Source organism: Mastomys coucha, unplaced genomic scaffold (assembly GCF_008632895.1).
Source record: "Mastomys coucha isolate ucsf_1 unplaced genomic scaffold, UCSF_Mcou_1 pScaffold22, whole genome shotgun sequence".
NCBI classification, from domain to species: domain Eukaryota; kingdom Metazoa; phylum Chordata; class Mammalia; order Rodentia; family Muridae; genus Mastomys; species Mastomys coucha.
Window position 1 is genome coordinate 110,130,869 of NW_022196905.1, and position 15,950 is coordinate 110,146,818.

At 45.2% G+C, this 15,950-nt stretch overlaps 1 long non-coding RNA gene across 1 annotated transcript; it reads left to right on the top strand.

The window, feature by feature from the left end:
* The first annotated feature begins 13,042 nt into the window (after positions 1-13,042).
* LOC116070848 lies at positions 13,043-15,457 on the top strand. Its single transcript, XR_004110587.1, has 2 exons — positions 13,043-13,265; positions 15,198-15,457. It is a non-coding gene; the product is annotated as an uncharacterized LOC116070848 (long non-coding RNA).
* Positions 15,458-15,950: the final 493 nt, after the last annotated feature.

Sequence of the window (15,950 nt, forward strand, 5' to 3'; positions counted from 1 at the left end):
TGCCTCCCCTCCCACTTCCCTTCCCCTGCATCCTTCTCCTTTCCTTTCTCCCTCTCCACTTGCTGGATGCCTGGGGTTGAGTAGCCTCCACTCTGCCCCATATTCCCACTGCCATGAAGATAGGCCTCCCCTCCCTTCTTTTTTCTCTGCTTCCTTCTTCCACCCTCTCTCCTCTCTGCTTTTCCCTCCTCTCCTCTTCCTCTCCCCTCCCCTCCCCCTTTCTCTCTTCTCCTCTCTCCCACCCTCCTCTTCCCTCTCCATGCTCTTTCAGCCCTAGGAGTTTGTAAACCTACTCACGAAACTCAAACACAGTCTCCCTCTTCACATGCCCTTCTTCCAAAGTTCTCCCTTCCCTTCTTAAAAGGATGCTAGACCTATGATCCAAGATCTACCAAGATCATTCAAAATGATCCCATACTACAACCCTTAATTACAGCTGGAAAGTTCCCTTGTCCAGGTGAGGCCTTCCCTGGTGTTGAGGGTTTGTGGTGCACATGTCATTTGAAGGACCGCCATTTAACCTCCTGCCATAACTATATCTGTTTTTCCCCTTTCTTTTTCTCCTCCTTTCTCTTTTCTTCTTCATCCCCACCCCCTCTCCCGATCTCCCCACCACCACAACCTTCTTTGTCTAGACAGAGCCTCATTATGTAGTCTAGGCTGATCTCAGAGTTTGTAGCCTAAACTAACCTTGAATTTTGAATTTATAATCCTCCTGCCTCAGCCTCTTAGCTGCTAGGATTACAGGTATGTGCCCAATTTACTGTGATGTTTTAAAATATATTTTAAGTTATATTTTAATAACTTGTCTTGGGGTCATGTATGGAGATCTTCTAAGGGAGAGAGTTCTTTCATCTCTTATTCCACCATGTGTATTTTGGGGACTGAACTCAGGTGGTCAGGCATGGCAGCATCTATCCAACCCTTCATTGTGATGTGTGTCATTAAGAAGAGAGTCTGGGCTGCTGACAGTTTCTTCAGTCAATATTTACAAGAGCCAAGGATTCAGTGTGTTAAAACATACTGGTTTTTATTTCATTTTTGGAATGATGCTGTGAAGATAGGTGCCTTTGTTTCCATTCCAAAGTCGAAGAAAATGAAGCAAGAGATGCTAGGTGACTGCCTTCAACGCCCCAGGGAGAGTCCAGCACTCTCCAAACCTGCATCCCACCCACCTCAAATCAATCATGGCTCTTGAATAAAGCCTGCAGCCCAGGGTGTGCCCTTGGCACTTTCATACTTAAAACTTCTCTCTGGTATCCCCTCTCCCCACCCCATTCAGACCTCCTTCATCCTTTATGTTCCTGCCAGCTAGATGGCTCCTCTTCGGGGATTCCACTCTGCCCCACAGGGCTGTGCTTCTCTTCCTCTGGTATCTGTGCATACTCTGACTTTTCACTGTTGGTTCATATCTCCTTCCCCTGATCTGTGTGCTCCCAGAGGGCCAACTCCAAGGTGGACTCACTGTCACATGATCACAGCTTAACACACTAATCATGGGGCAAGAACTCCATGATGGGGATTGCAATTAAATCACAGAATACAACAGCACTGTTGTGGACAAACATAATTAAAACTTGTCTTATCAGTTTTCTCATTATCCTTTGTCTGAGATCCAGATCCCACCAAAATTCCGGCTTATAAAGCACTAATGTTTGTTTAACCCTAAGGGCCAGGTCATTTCAAAGGTTCAAGACTGGGAAACTGGCAAACCCCGCTATGTGATAAACAGAAACCAGGAGACTGGGTCATGTGAGCCAATCCTTATCAAATATTAATGTGTGCAGCAGTCACACATCGTGGATGCTTGCTTGTTGGAAACACACACCCTCTTCAGCTGTGGCTGTGGCAGTTTTGTGTAAGGCTCTGAGGCAGAGTGGGGGTGGAGTGGATGCTGCAGCAGACCCTGAGCACTCTTGAACATCAAGGTTGTCACTGATCTGACTGAGAGATCAGAGCTAATAAGTTTGGCTTAGAAATGCTGACTCGGACTTGGTGGAGTGATTTTCCTATGAATATGTCAGTGAGGCACATCTCACAGAGCCAGGAATAAGAACGGGAGCCAAACAAGATGTGGTTGGTTGAGGAATATCCATACTTGTGGAAAGGGAAGACAAATGGAGACATTCTCTTTGGAGAGGGAGGGAGAAAGATCAAATCAGAGCTTGAGTCCGACAAAGAGAACGAAGACGATGAGCCAAGAACCTGGTCAAGGAAGCATGACCTTGAATCACTGCTGACACAGAGGTCTTTGTAGAATGAGAGTGTGCTGTGGACACCATCAATCCCTACCTCCAGTAACTTAGGTCTGTGTGAATTCACTGGCAGCTCTGTCTGTCCCCTCAGCCTCGGGCATCCTGCATACCCCACGGAGTGTGTGAGCATCAAGGAATCTTCACCATGGATGTACAGAACATCTAACATCCTGGGGTAACACCCAGGAGACCATCTTAGAAAATGGATACCTAGCCCTCACTGTCTCCATTTTCTCACAAGATGGTTCTAGGGCTTGGATGAATGGCCACTGTGTCTATGGCAGCAATCCACTCAACTGCAGATCCATCACTTTCTCTCCCCCTCCCACTCACCCATTCCCTCCCCACTGTTTCTTGGGGATCATCTCCCTAATAAACAACTTGCACTAAGTCTCTGTTCACAGCAAGACAGGCAAGTAGGCATGATGCAAGAGTGCATCAGGATAGCCACATGCACGCTGTCTTAGTCAGGGTTTCTATTCCTGCACAAACATCATGACCAAGAAGCAAGTTGGGGAGGAAAGGGTTTATTCAGCTTACACTTCCACATTGCTGTTCATCACCAAAGGAAGTCAGGACTGGAACTCGAGCAGGTCAGGGAGCAGGAGCTGATGCAGAGGCCATGGAGGGATGTTCCTTACTGATTTGCTTCCACTGGCTTGCTCAGCCTGCTCTCTTATAGAACCCAAGACTACCAGCACAGAAATGATACCACCCACAAGGGGCCCTCCCCACTTGATCACTAATTGAGAAAATGCCTTACAGCTGAATCTCATGGAGGCATTTCCTCAACTGAAGCTCCTTTCTCTGTGAAAACCCAGCCTGTGTCAAGTTGACATACAAACCAGTGAGTACACATGCCAAGGCTACTGGGTAGGGCAGCTCAGAAATCTCATCTGCTGCCCAGGAAGGTGATCAACTGAGCCAGACAAGAAGTGTAGCATCTAGACTCCCCAGTGTCTAGACAAGGAGAACCCATTTCAGGATAGGCAGTCTCTGCAAGTGCCTCCATGCCTCACCTCTTCCACCACCAATCACTTCAGTGCCTATAGAGCATTTGTAGATACTGTCCCAGGACATGGGCAAAGTTTCAGGAGGGTAAAGCTTGCCCTACTTGGCTCCTGTCTCTGAAGAGAGTCCTTGGGCACAGCTGAGTTCACCACCATCCGTAATACACAAGCACAACCAATAAAACTGACTGTAAAACACTTTGCAGATCCAAAGTGCCACATAAATGCTAAATAAGAAAATTAATCTTAGCTACAAGGAACTCAAGCTGCAAGTCTCAAGTGGTTTGGGACTGGGCCAGGGGGAAGGGAGTATATGTCTGTCATCCCTCACTCCCCCTCTGTCCTTCATCCCCCAACCAAAATGGATATACATATGCCTGCTGCATACAGAGGTCACATGGGCACTGCTGGCATGCATGCACACCAACATACACATGCATGTATAGCTTCATATATAAACACATGTACAGTGCAGGTAAAGCATAGTGTACAGTACACATGTATGTACCCAGGAATCTCTTCATAGTCGTGAATAAGTTTTCATGCATAGCCCTAATACAAAGACACATGTGCACATGGAACTCTACATATGTATATAATATACTCCACATACATACACAATACATATGCCTCATATACATACATACCCAGACTTACTGTCATAGCCCAGGCAACCTTGCATTTCTCTTGAAGTGCCATGGTTTGAAGAAATGCAGAAAGGAAAGGGGCAAGGAACAAGAGAAAAAGGGAAAGGGCATGGGAAGAAAGTTAGTGGGGGAGTGAAGAAAAGAAAACATGAAAAAGGGAAGGGGACAGAAAAAAGGGAGTGGAAGGGAAGAGGGTGGGAGGGGGAGGCGAAGACTAACTGAAGAAGGGGAAGAGAAAGGAAAGGGAGAGGGAAGGAGACAAGGACCAGAGGGAACAGAGAAAAATGGAGAGGAGAAACAGTGTGTAAGCTTACTTAACCTAACCCATCTCCACCAGCTGTGTGAACTGACAGCCCTTAGCCCCTCTGATTACTTTCTTTTACACAATGGAGTGTTAACAGTTACTAAAACCAGGTAATTTTCTTACAACAAGTTGTGGTCAAGACCAGGCCCCTCAGAATCCCCTCAGGGTGAAGAGGGTGTGATCTCAATAGATGGTAGAGATGGGAGAGGGAGACTGAAGATTACTGTGCTGCAGCAGGGATGAGGAGAAGGGATGGGAAGAGAAGGAAGATGTCCTGCCTGACAGTCCATGGACACTTCCCCTCAGCCATGGTTCTTAGCCCTAGCTGGGAAGAAAAGTTTGAGGGAGTTTTTAAAATCCTGATTCTGGAGCTAGAGAGAGGGCTCAGAGGTCAAGAGTGCTTGCTGCTCTTAACAGAGGACCCAAGTTCAATTCCCAGAATCCACATGGCAGTCGGTACACATCTCCAGGAGGTATGATGCCCTCTTTTGGCCTCCTTGGGCACCTGCATGGCATACATGTTCATGCACATACATGCACACCCATGAAGGGAAACACAAAAGAGTTTTTAAAATATGATGGTATTCAAGACAAACACGTGAGAGAATGATTCCAGCCTTGGGGAGGGCTCAGCAGATACCAGTTTCCGTTTTCTACACTTCCCACAGCAGCATGCGCTCTTGATTCCAAAAACCAGAGAAGAGGCTCTTTCCATTAGCCTCTGACGCCCCAACCTCCACACCCCAGAGACCCTCTCTTGCTTAGACGAAGGCAAGCCTCTTTGTCAAACACAACAAGAAACCAAGCGTCCAATTTTGCACACCTGGAGGGCATCCGTCTGAGTCCACATAAGATTATGGATAACACTGGTAAAGGATGAGACCCCCAAGCATTCCAACCCATAGAAGAGAGACACCCAGAGCCTGCACTCAACAGGAGCACTTGGGAGCCTCTGTCTGGGCCAAAGAGGGAGAAATTCAGACCCCTGGTTATCTGTCCCTGTTGTGAATGTGTTTTACTTTTGCTGACTTCTGGCCCTTTGGGTATTGACTTAGTTATATTTCTGTTGCTATGATGAGGGACCAGAGCAGCTTTGGGAGGAAAAGACTTGTTTCAGCTTATAGTTCCACAACACAGCCCATCACTGGGGCCAAGGTGGAACACTGCTGACCAGACCACTCCCCAATTGTGTGCTCAGCCTGTTTTCTTAATAGCACACAGGACCATCAGCCCAGGGATGGCTCCACTGACAGTGAGCTGGGGTCTCCCACATCCACCATGAAACCAGTAAAATGCCCCCACAGAGTTACTTCAAGCCAATCTGAGTTTTCTCACTTAAGGCTCCCTCTTCCCAGATATGTCTAGGACTGTGCCAAGTTGACATAAAAACTAGCCAGCATAAGTCCATGAGTTCTGATTCTCTCCCAACCCCTCCCCCATTCTCCCCACCTCCCCATCCACCTAAATCTGCACCCTTTCTTTCTTTCTCATTAGAAAACAAAAACAGGCATCTAAAATAAATAGATAAATAAATATCAGAATAGGACAAAACAAACAGAAAACTAGTTAGACATTAATTTTTTGCAAACTACTTTTAATAAATATTCAACCTCTCCTCTAGCCCACCACCCACCAGAGGTAATGGAAGAGGAAAGTTATTAGGATATAAGAGAAGTGGGCCTGTTTAGCAATCGTTTTGGGGGGGCCAGCTTGATCTTTTTGGTAGTCATTCAGTCCTGTAGCAAACACCAAATACAACTCAGCAGCTCCAGTATGATCGTCTAGGCAGACAGACACCATTCACAAACCAGCAGCTGTAGTTCAATCCTGAAGAAACTAAAAGGCTCGCCAACCGGCCTGAGGCAAAGCCACAGAAGCAGCAAGCTGTTCTTGGGTGAGTTTCTCTCAATGGCAGGGTTACAAGTGAAGTTCAACAATGCCATGTAAGATGAACTAATACATGTGTGTCAAGGCAAACCAATACATGCATGTCGTTAGCAAAGAATAGCAAGGTGGAGCAAACCAAACCAATGCTCAGTGCTCCTCTCCCAATGTCTGTGAGGTCATATTTATACTCCTTCATCATGAATCATCTCATGTGTTTGCTTTCAAAAAAATATCCTTTCACCTGTGTCTGCTCCAGGAAAATGTTCTTTCACCTGTGGGCCTCAGCAAAACACCATTCAACATAAGACATAACTGACTTTCCAAAAACAAAAAAAAACCCAGTAAGTTTCCATTTCGAGTTTGACTTTTCCTTGTTTCCCCAGCATACCACTTTACTATTTAAATTTTTCATATATGCTACAGGTATTCTGATTAGGTTTGGCTCTCACTCCTCATTTCTCCCAGATCTACCCCTATCTGTCATGTGATCTGTCACCCCTCACAACTTCATAGTCTCTTGACTTTATTTTTGTAGCCACTGAGTCCATCTGCCGCTGCCCACAGACACATGGCCATGGGGCCAGTGATGTAAGTGTGGTAGACCTACCAGGGGCCACACCTTTAAGGAAAACAGACATTTTGTTTTTTGAGCAACTGCCAGGCTGGTCCCCATAGTGGCTGCTCTGACTTATAATAGCCAGATTATGGATCCCATCCTGGATCTCTCTTATTTGTACAGTCAGCCTAAGTGGCTGTTAGCAAATGAACTGATAACATGTTCCATGTAGAGATGATTGCAATAGCATGTTAGTCAGCCACGAGGTATAAAGTTGAGAGTTTCTAGGGATAATTGATAGAACTGAGCATTATCATTCTGAGTGGAATAAGACAGGCTTGGAAACAAATATTGCTAGTTTTCTCTCATGTGTGGAATCCAGATTTTTAAAATTATATAGTAGCTCAAGGCCATACTTATCCATGCAGTAAGTTCCAGGACAACCTGGGGTACAGAAGACACTGCCTCAAAAACTTAGAGAAAGGGGATCCGTGTGTGTGTGTGTGTGTGTGTGTGTGTGTGTGTGTGTGAATAAAAGAATGATTTTGGGTGAAAGGTCAGGTCTAGAGGGAGGAGTGTGGGTGGGTAATCATAGAAATGGGAGATAAATATAGCATATATTCTTTCATGTGTGGAATCTAGATTTGTATAAAGCCCAAAATAAATATATATGCAATATGTCACCAGGATGGGCAGTGGTGGAGCACACCTTTAATCCCAGCACTTGGGAGGCAGAGGCAGGTGGATCTTTGAGTTCAAGGCTAGCCTAGTCTACAGAGTGAGTTCCAGAACAGACAGGGCTACACAGAGAAACCCTGTCTTGAAAAGAAACCCTGTCTTGAAAAACAAAAACAAAAACAAAAACAAAAAAAAAAAGAAAGAAAGAAAGAAAGGAAAAAAAAGCAAAAAATAAACGAACAAAAAAATGTCACCAGGAATAAAAAAAACATTGTGGTAGAAGAGATCCATTCAGAGGAGCAAGAGATTACCAGGAGTTAAGAGAGACAAGAAGGCAAGTGGGTGTTTATGATCAAAGTATATTATATTCACATATATCCATGTATATTCATATATGAAAAGGTTATAGTGAACCCCATTATTTTGAACAACTAATACACACAGTAAAAAGCTTAAATAGACTCCATGAAGAATGTTAGCTTGCACTCAACAGCTGGCTTTAGTTCCTTCCACCCAAGTCTCAACATTTATGGAGTTATTGTTACTGAATACCCAGAGGTATGCCATCATGGCACTTCTTCTTTCTCCCTCCTCAGCTTTGCTTGGGTGGCACACCAACACACACACAACTCAAAGCCACCCTAAGGATGACAGAGTTTTTGTTCCCTTGACTTTCTTCCATGACGGAATTCATGCAAAGCTCTGAGGGGTGACAATGAATGCTAGCTTATATTTTTGTATGTGGAATATTTTTCCACCCAGAAGAGTCCTTGTTGCAAGGGTAAGCTACATAGTCAAGGCTGTACTCTGTCCCCTACTATAATAGACATTCAACATGTCAGAGCACATTTAACCCCCCACCGCCTCCTGATGTATGGACAACCTGGATCCCCTTTCTCTAAGCTTTTGAGCCATTGTCTCCTGTATCCCAGGCTCTCCTGGAACTCACTGCATGGATGAGGATGGCCTTAAACTATTGATCCTCTGCTTCCACATCCAGAGTGCTGGCATTATAGCAGGGTCTAACTAGATAGTCCAGGCTAGCCTCAAACTTAAAATCCTCCTAAGAACTGAGATTACAGGTATATGCCCACATACAGTTCAAACTGGTTTGGAGTATAAGTAATTATTTTACTAGATATAGATAGATAGATGGATAGATTGATAGACAGGCAGGCAGACAGATAATAGATAGACAGACAGACAGACTGGCTGGCAGGCAGATCGATGACAGACAATAGATAGATAGATAGATAGATAGATAGATAGATAGATAGATAGATAGATAGATAGATAGATGGATAGATGGATGGATAGATAGATAGATAGATAGATAGATAGATAGATAGATAGATAGATGGATAGATAGATGTGGGGGTGATGTAACAGCAGAAGGGGGAACAGTTGTAGAAGAGAAAGGGATCTAACAAGAGAGGTAGAGATGGCGGGCACTGGAGGAACTGAATTAGAATAAAGTAAAATGACATGTGAAAATAATAATGAATCCAATTATTTTGTATGCTAACCAATAATTTATATTCTCAGAAAAGGACACTTATTAAAAAGATTCAGGTGAGTTTTCACAAATGAGCCCACAAAATAATCAGCCCTGAGATTAGGGGTTTCCATGCATCTTTCCACCACCAAGACCAACCAACAATCTGCTCCAGTCTGCTCTAACTTTAGTCTAAACAGATACACAATTGGCAGGCTTTGAGTTCATCACTTTGGGTAGCCAACATGATCTGCAAAGGGCTTTGAGGAAGGAGGTAATCTCAGAATCAGACCCCAAGCTATAAAGATGAAGCCTCAGCTGTTAAATTTAAACCCAAATATTCCTCCATTGCTTGTAAGGTCAAGATTTGAATCTGTGAAGTATCTAGAATCCATACCCTGAACCCTAGACCCAGTGGTTACAGGGAAGCTCTAAAAGTCATGGTGATTCACCTATGCTACCCAGGGCAGACTACAGAGCTGGTACTGTACTGGATGGATGATCTGCATCTGATGGCATGGTGCTCCTACTAAGCTAATCCCTCCCAGACCTGTCATGTCCCACACAAACCTGTGACACAGACACTTCTACTTCTCCTGACAACAGACCCTCTGAGACTGCCGATCTTGTTTGAGAGCCAGGAAGACAGTAGTAGGAGCTGCTCACTAGGGAGGCTCAGCAGCTCCTGGTGTCACTTGCCAGCCTCAGCACTTGACACTGTCTAGGGAAGGCTGTGATCTCTCAGCCCCTTGATGCTTACTCTAGAAAGCACAGACAAGACAGAGAAAAGTACCACTTGGATTTTCTGCAGTGGGACATGGGCTGTGGAGTAGCTTAGAGGGAGTTGAACACGCGACACCATGACAAGATTCCTTGTGGAGCCAGGGGAATGTCACCAGTCCCTGTCATTCCTGGAGAGGCTAGTCAGGTCTGATCTGACCACAGGAGTGCCAAAGACACTGTGGCTAAATAGATTCAAAGAATGTGTGGATTTATGGGACATTTTGAAGACCTTGATGATACAGGCTGGTCTGATGAAATGCCTGCTAGATGCTATCTGGTGCTGGGGCTGGAATGCTTTCTCTGCCATTCTCAGCACTCTCCAGACAGACACAAGGACCCATCAGTGAAGAATGAAAGCAGGCACAGTGTTTGGGGGAGGGGGTGATGCACAGGCCCATACAGCTGGAATTGGATGAAAGACTTCAAGTTGGGGCCTCGAAGGAGACACTAAGGACTGTCCTTTGGATAAGAGATTTATTGGAAGATATAGACAGGAAGATGGGGCAGAGGGGGGTTCCTTTCTTGTGGGCCTACAAGAAGTGGGAAGGGACTGTGGCACACAGTTGATGAATAGTCACACACATAGACTGTCTCTTCTAATGAACCTCTTTCTCAAGTGCCTCCAATCCATATTTTTTCTACCACTTGCATCCAGAAGTACCATGATTTCATGAATGAACTTTAAATTCTGGTGCAAAACTGCAAATGCTCTAATCTCCATTTCACCAACAGTTGGCTGTGTGACCCTGGGTCTCCACCTTTCTGACTTTAGTTTTTGTATGTCTTATGACCCCATCAACAGTGGCAATCCAGGGTCTCTGCCAAGCCCCAAGGAGAGGGTAGACATCAAAGCACCTTGCAAATTAAAAACTGCTGGGCACGGCTGGGTATTAGTATTGTTGCAGATATTACATTCTCAACAGGACCAAAGACAGCCTGAGGCATCCTGGGAGCTGCAGTGCCTGCCCTCCTTCCTAGGGACGCCAGGAAGAAGGAAGCAGCTGGGAGGATTCAGATAAGGTCGAATTTGCATTCTTTCAGCCTCCCTTGCCCAGAGCTCCACTGGCTGAGCCAGGCGCAGGGCCAGCAGCCTGCTGCAGAGGATGGAGGTAAGGATGTTGAGGTGAGGGAGCTGTGTCCCAGCCATGTCAGCACTGCCTCAGTAGGTCGCATGCCAATCCAAGTACAACGTCCCAGCTATCACTTCCTGACAGCCTTCCTGGTGCCCAGATTCTGCACACCTCGCTCAGTCCTTACGACAGCTCCATGAAGGAGATTTATTTCTGTCACATGAACAAGACAAGCAGAGGTGAGTGGCTAATGAGTGCTCCCACATCTACACAGCCAGTCCGGAAGGTCCAAGCCTGTGATTCCAGCGCCAACTCCTGACCACAATGCTAATACTATCAATATTAAGTGCCATTCAAGCTACCTGTTATAACAAGCTTTGGAAGCTGCTTCTGTTGGATGATGAAGAGATTGTTCAATGGGTAAAGGTGCTTGCTCGCCAAGCCTGATGGCCTGGGTTCCATCCATAGGACATAGCAAGAGAGAACTAACTTCCACAGATTGTCCTCTGACCTACATACACACCAGGCCAAGCGTGAACACATACATGCATATACACATGCGCGCACACACACACACACACACACAATATGTAAATGAGTAAACAGATTTGCATGTTTACATATGTAAATGAGCAAACAAATATATAATTGTGTGATGTGTGTAGGTATATGAGGTGTGTGTGTGGTGTGTATGTATGTGTGGTGTGGTTTGTGGTGTGTATATGTGTGGTATGATGGTGTGTGTGTGTATGTGTGTATGTAGTGTGTGGTGTGTGGTGTGGTATATGTGTGGTATATATGGTGTGTAGTGTGTGTGCGGTATGGTTTGTGGTGTGTATATGTGTGGTATAGTGTGGTGTGTAATATGTGGTGTGTGGGTATGTGGTGTGTATAATGTGTGTGCTGTGTGTATATATGGTGTGTGTGTGTGTGTGTGGTGTGTGGTGTGGTATGTGTGTTTTATATATGGTGTGTGGTATGGTGTGTGTGTTTTATATATGGTGTGTGGTATATGTGCTGTGTATGTGTGGTGTGGTTTGTGGTGTATTTGTGTGTGGTGTGGCATGTGTGTGGTATGTGTGTTGTGTGTGTGGTGTGTGTACATGTGTGTTGTGTGTATACGGTATGTGTGATGTGTGTAGTGTGTGTGCTGTATGTGTATATGGTGTGTGTTTGTGTGTGTGTGTGTGTGTGTGTGTGTGTGTGTGTGTGTGTTTAAAGAAACTTTTTAGTCCTCATGAAGTAACTAGAGACACTAGGAAAGCCTGGTGTCTCTTGCCTCCATTTTGTCAGCCTGGCCTCCAGAAAAATCACCGGGTTTTGGTGGAAATCCAGGTCCTCAATAAAGACATTTCAAGGGAGGTAGCAGTTCTCAGTAAAGACATTTCAAGGGAGGTAGCAGTTCTCTGGGGAAAAAAGAATCCAGAAAAGTAGTGAACATGGCTTCCTGTGAGAGCTTTGGAAAGACACAACAGAGAAAATGAGACAGGGGCTTTGAGGAACAGGCTGGGATCTGTATGAGTCCCTCCCTAGCCAGACCACTCTCTGCCTTGCCCTGGGGTGATAAGAGTCAGACAGGGCAGCCTTTGTCTACGAATCCCCAGTGTGTGTGAACAGTGTGTCACCAAGAGAGATTCAAACAATACAAGAAAGTTAAAAGGTAATGAAGGGGTCTCTGGGCTGGAAAGAAGGCTCAACGGTTAAGAGCACTGACTGCTCTTCCAAAAGTTCTGAGTTCAATTCCCAGCAACCAGTTTCATGGTGGCCCACAACCATCTGTAATGAGATCTGATGCCCTCCTCTGGTGTGTCTTAAGACAGCTACAATGTACTCATATAAATAAATTAAAAAAAAAAAAAGGTAAGAGGTGTCTTTGAACTACAGTAATTCCAACACTCAGGAGGCTGAGGCAGGAGGATTGCTGCAAGCTCAGGAGCATCCCTGGCCACCTAGGAAACACTCTCATCTCAGAGAGACAGAGACAAAGAGATAGAGACATAGAGATAGGAGAGAGACATGAGTTAGTTCAAGCTTCAAGCTCCCCGTCACAGTGCTACAGTGGCTAAGTCCTTCCACAGCTTCAGCCCTTCAGGCTCTTCCCCTGGCGTTAGCTCTCCCATGCTCTTGGTCCACAATTCTCCCTACATGTTAGTCATGGGGATGGGAACAGCTCTCAACCCTCTATATGCCTCACTACTCCTCCCAGATTCAGTCTTCCTAACTCAGCCAGGTCTTCTGAGGCTTCAGTAGATTGCCATCAGAGTTTATTGTGATGCCCAGCTGTTCTCTTGTGATGTCCTGAGCATGAGGAGGTGGAGCTGGGTCAATAGCATTCTGAGATACACTTTGGTCAATGGCATTCTGGGATACACTCTCAAGGAGATGGGCTGTCTCAGATCAGCTACTGAGGAAACTGCCCCTTGGGGGAGCTTTAAGGAACCTCTGGCTGGTTCTGCTGTGTGACGTCACTTCCTTTTAGATAAAGGACTATTAGGCTTCAAGAAACAAGATTCCAGCTACTTCCTCTTGGCTCACAGTAGGCTTGAGGACTGTGTCACTAACAGCATGTGGTGGAAGATGGTGAGGTCCTCATTTTCATTGTCACTGTGACCAGACATCTAACAGAATTTAAGGGAAAGGGGGCTTCTTTTGGCTCATGGTTTAAAGGGATTACTTTATTACATGTGGAAAGGCATGGTAGCTGTGACAGTTTTAAATGTAAACCTGCCATAGCCTAGAATTACCTTGGCAGAGTCTTAAAGAGGGAGGGTCTAGTTCAGTTTAATCTGTGGGCATGTCTGTGGATGATTACCTTGACTATTAATTGATGTAGGAAGACCTAGCCCACTATGGGCAGCACCATTCCCTAGACAAGCAGCTCTGGGTAATACAATACAAGAGAAAGGTAAGTGCAGACAGGTAGCTTGGGTGCATCCCCTACCCGTTGCTCTTGACTATGGATGTGGTGTGACTAGCTGCTTCAGTTCCTGCCTCGACTTTTCCCTCCAGGTCATCATAATATACCCCTCACACACATGTTGCTTTTTGCCAGTCTTTTATCAGAGGACAGAATCATACTGAGCATCATGGCTAAAGTGGCTGGGGGCATAGTTTTCAGCAAATCTGGAGATGACATCTTGGAGGATCAGGAAGAGGAGGACTCCAGCCGAGATAGGGCTGGGCTTGAACCCTCAAAGCCTTCTCTCAGTCATCCACTACCTCAAAGTAGACCCCACCTCAGAGTTCAACTACAGCTTTCTAAAACAGCAGCACAGCTGGGGATCAAATATTGAGGGGCATCACAGTCAAAGCACAATGTGGTAGACAGCTCTCAACACAATGGCTCCCTCCTCTCAGCTATATGCCTTTAAATTTACAGGGCACTTTCTCCTGAGTTCACACATCGTAGCCTTCCAATAATCCTGAAGCATCGCAATAAAGGTCCTCATGGGCCCAGGCACACATGCAGGCATGCACAGACACACACACAAACACATACACACTACACACAACATACTCATGCATGCACACACACACACATGAACATGCATGCGTATGCATACGTAAGTGCTTGAATGCGAACTTTCATTTGTCCATGGAACAGCTTTAATATTCCAGGCACTAGGCAAAACATTTTTCACAACCCTTGCCTATTTAAAAGCTCAGGGATGCTGTGAGAGGGTTGTGATAGTCTTCATTTAATTAATATTAAGTTGTTCGGGGCTCAAGATTTAAATGATTCACCCAACCTCACAGGGCTAAAAATGACAGCACTGGATTAAAAAGAGACACATCCCAAGGCCCCCATTCCCAGCTGTGTACTACATTGCTTCAGCACCTTCCAAAGGGAGCCTACACCTGATGGGTGAGAGATTCATTTGCAACTGGGACTGATGCATGTTGGGCAGCCACAGAGCAATTTGGCCCCTCTCACTAGGGCTTTCCTTACATGTTCTTCTCCCACATGATGCTCTCTGGAATAGGCACTTTTGGGGAGTATAGGCTTATTTTTCACACCCTATTTTAATAAGTGTACTTAAATGCTTTAATTTCACTTCTAATCCACCATCCACCAGAGGTTGTGGAAAGGAAAGGTTAATAGGGCGAAGGAGGATGTGGGCCTGTTTAGAAATAATTCTTTGGGGCGAATCCATTCTGCATTGTCAGGATAACAGCAGTTCAGTTCACACAAATCAGCAGTGGCAGCTCAATCCACTCAAGAACACCATTCAGGAATCAACAATGCCAGTTCAATCCAACATAAAAAACACAAGGTTCTGCCAAGCAGCCCAAGTCCTCAAGTGGCAAGAAGCCCCTGGAACATGGCCAGAAATTCTTTGGTGCATTTCTGTCTATGAAGTCATAACAAACAATGGACAGCAAAGAGAGGCAAGGTGAACCAACACCACGAAGCAATGTCCACTGTCTGTTAGCTATATTTATATCCTTTCTAAACATCACGTGTTCTCTCAAACATCTGCTCTAGCAAAACATCACGTGCCCTTTTTCCAGGCAACTTCCAGAAAAATACCACATGTCTGTTCTCAGCAAAACAAGCTTCTACTCATCTCCTTCAGTAAAAACATCCTCTCCTAGACAGTTTCCAGAAAAACATCACATGGCACAACAGAGTCTCCAAAGAAACCAGGCAAATCCACTTCGGGGGAGACAATGATGAAGTAAAGTTTCCAGAGATGAAGAGGGTGACTTAGCAGCTTCATCCCTTCATGCTCTGGGGAGGATTAAATTGTCAACTTGATATGACCTGTGAAGAGTGTCTCAATGAGAGATTATCTAGATCAGTCTGGTCTTTGGGTATGTCTGTGGAAGACAGCCTTGACTGCTTTACTGACCTGGGAAAGCACAGCCTGAAAACAGGCACTAGTATTACTTGCATGGGGTCCTGGGCTGTTAAGAGCTAAGCTGAGTATCATTCATGTGTTCATCTGTGTTGTTGACTGTGGCTGTGATGCGACTAGCTACTTTTAAGTTCCTGCTACCTTGAGTTCTCTGCCACAGTAGACTGTAGACCTGAGATTGTGAGCTAAAATAACCCCTTTCCTTCCTAATGTGCTTTTTTGTTGGGTAATTTTTATCATGACAACATGATACTAGGCTTTTACATCCAGTGGGCACTTCATCTTTGAAGCAAAATTCCTAGGCACATAGGACAAGGATTCACATCTTTCCATGGAGAAAACCCAGGACACAAAAGAAGTAAGGAGGTTGTCCAACTGTGACAAAGATAGAATTCTCATCAACACA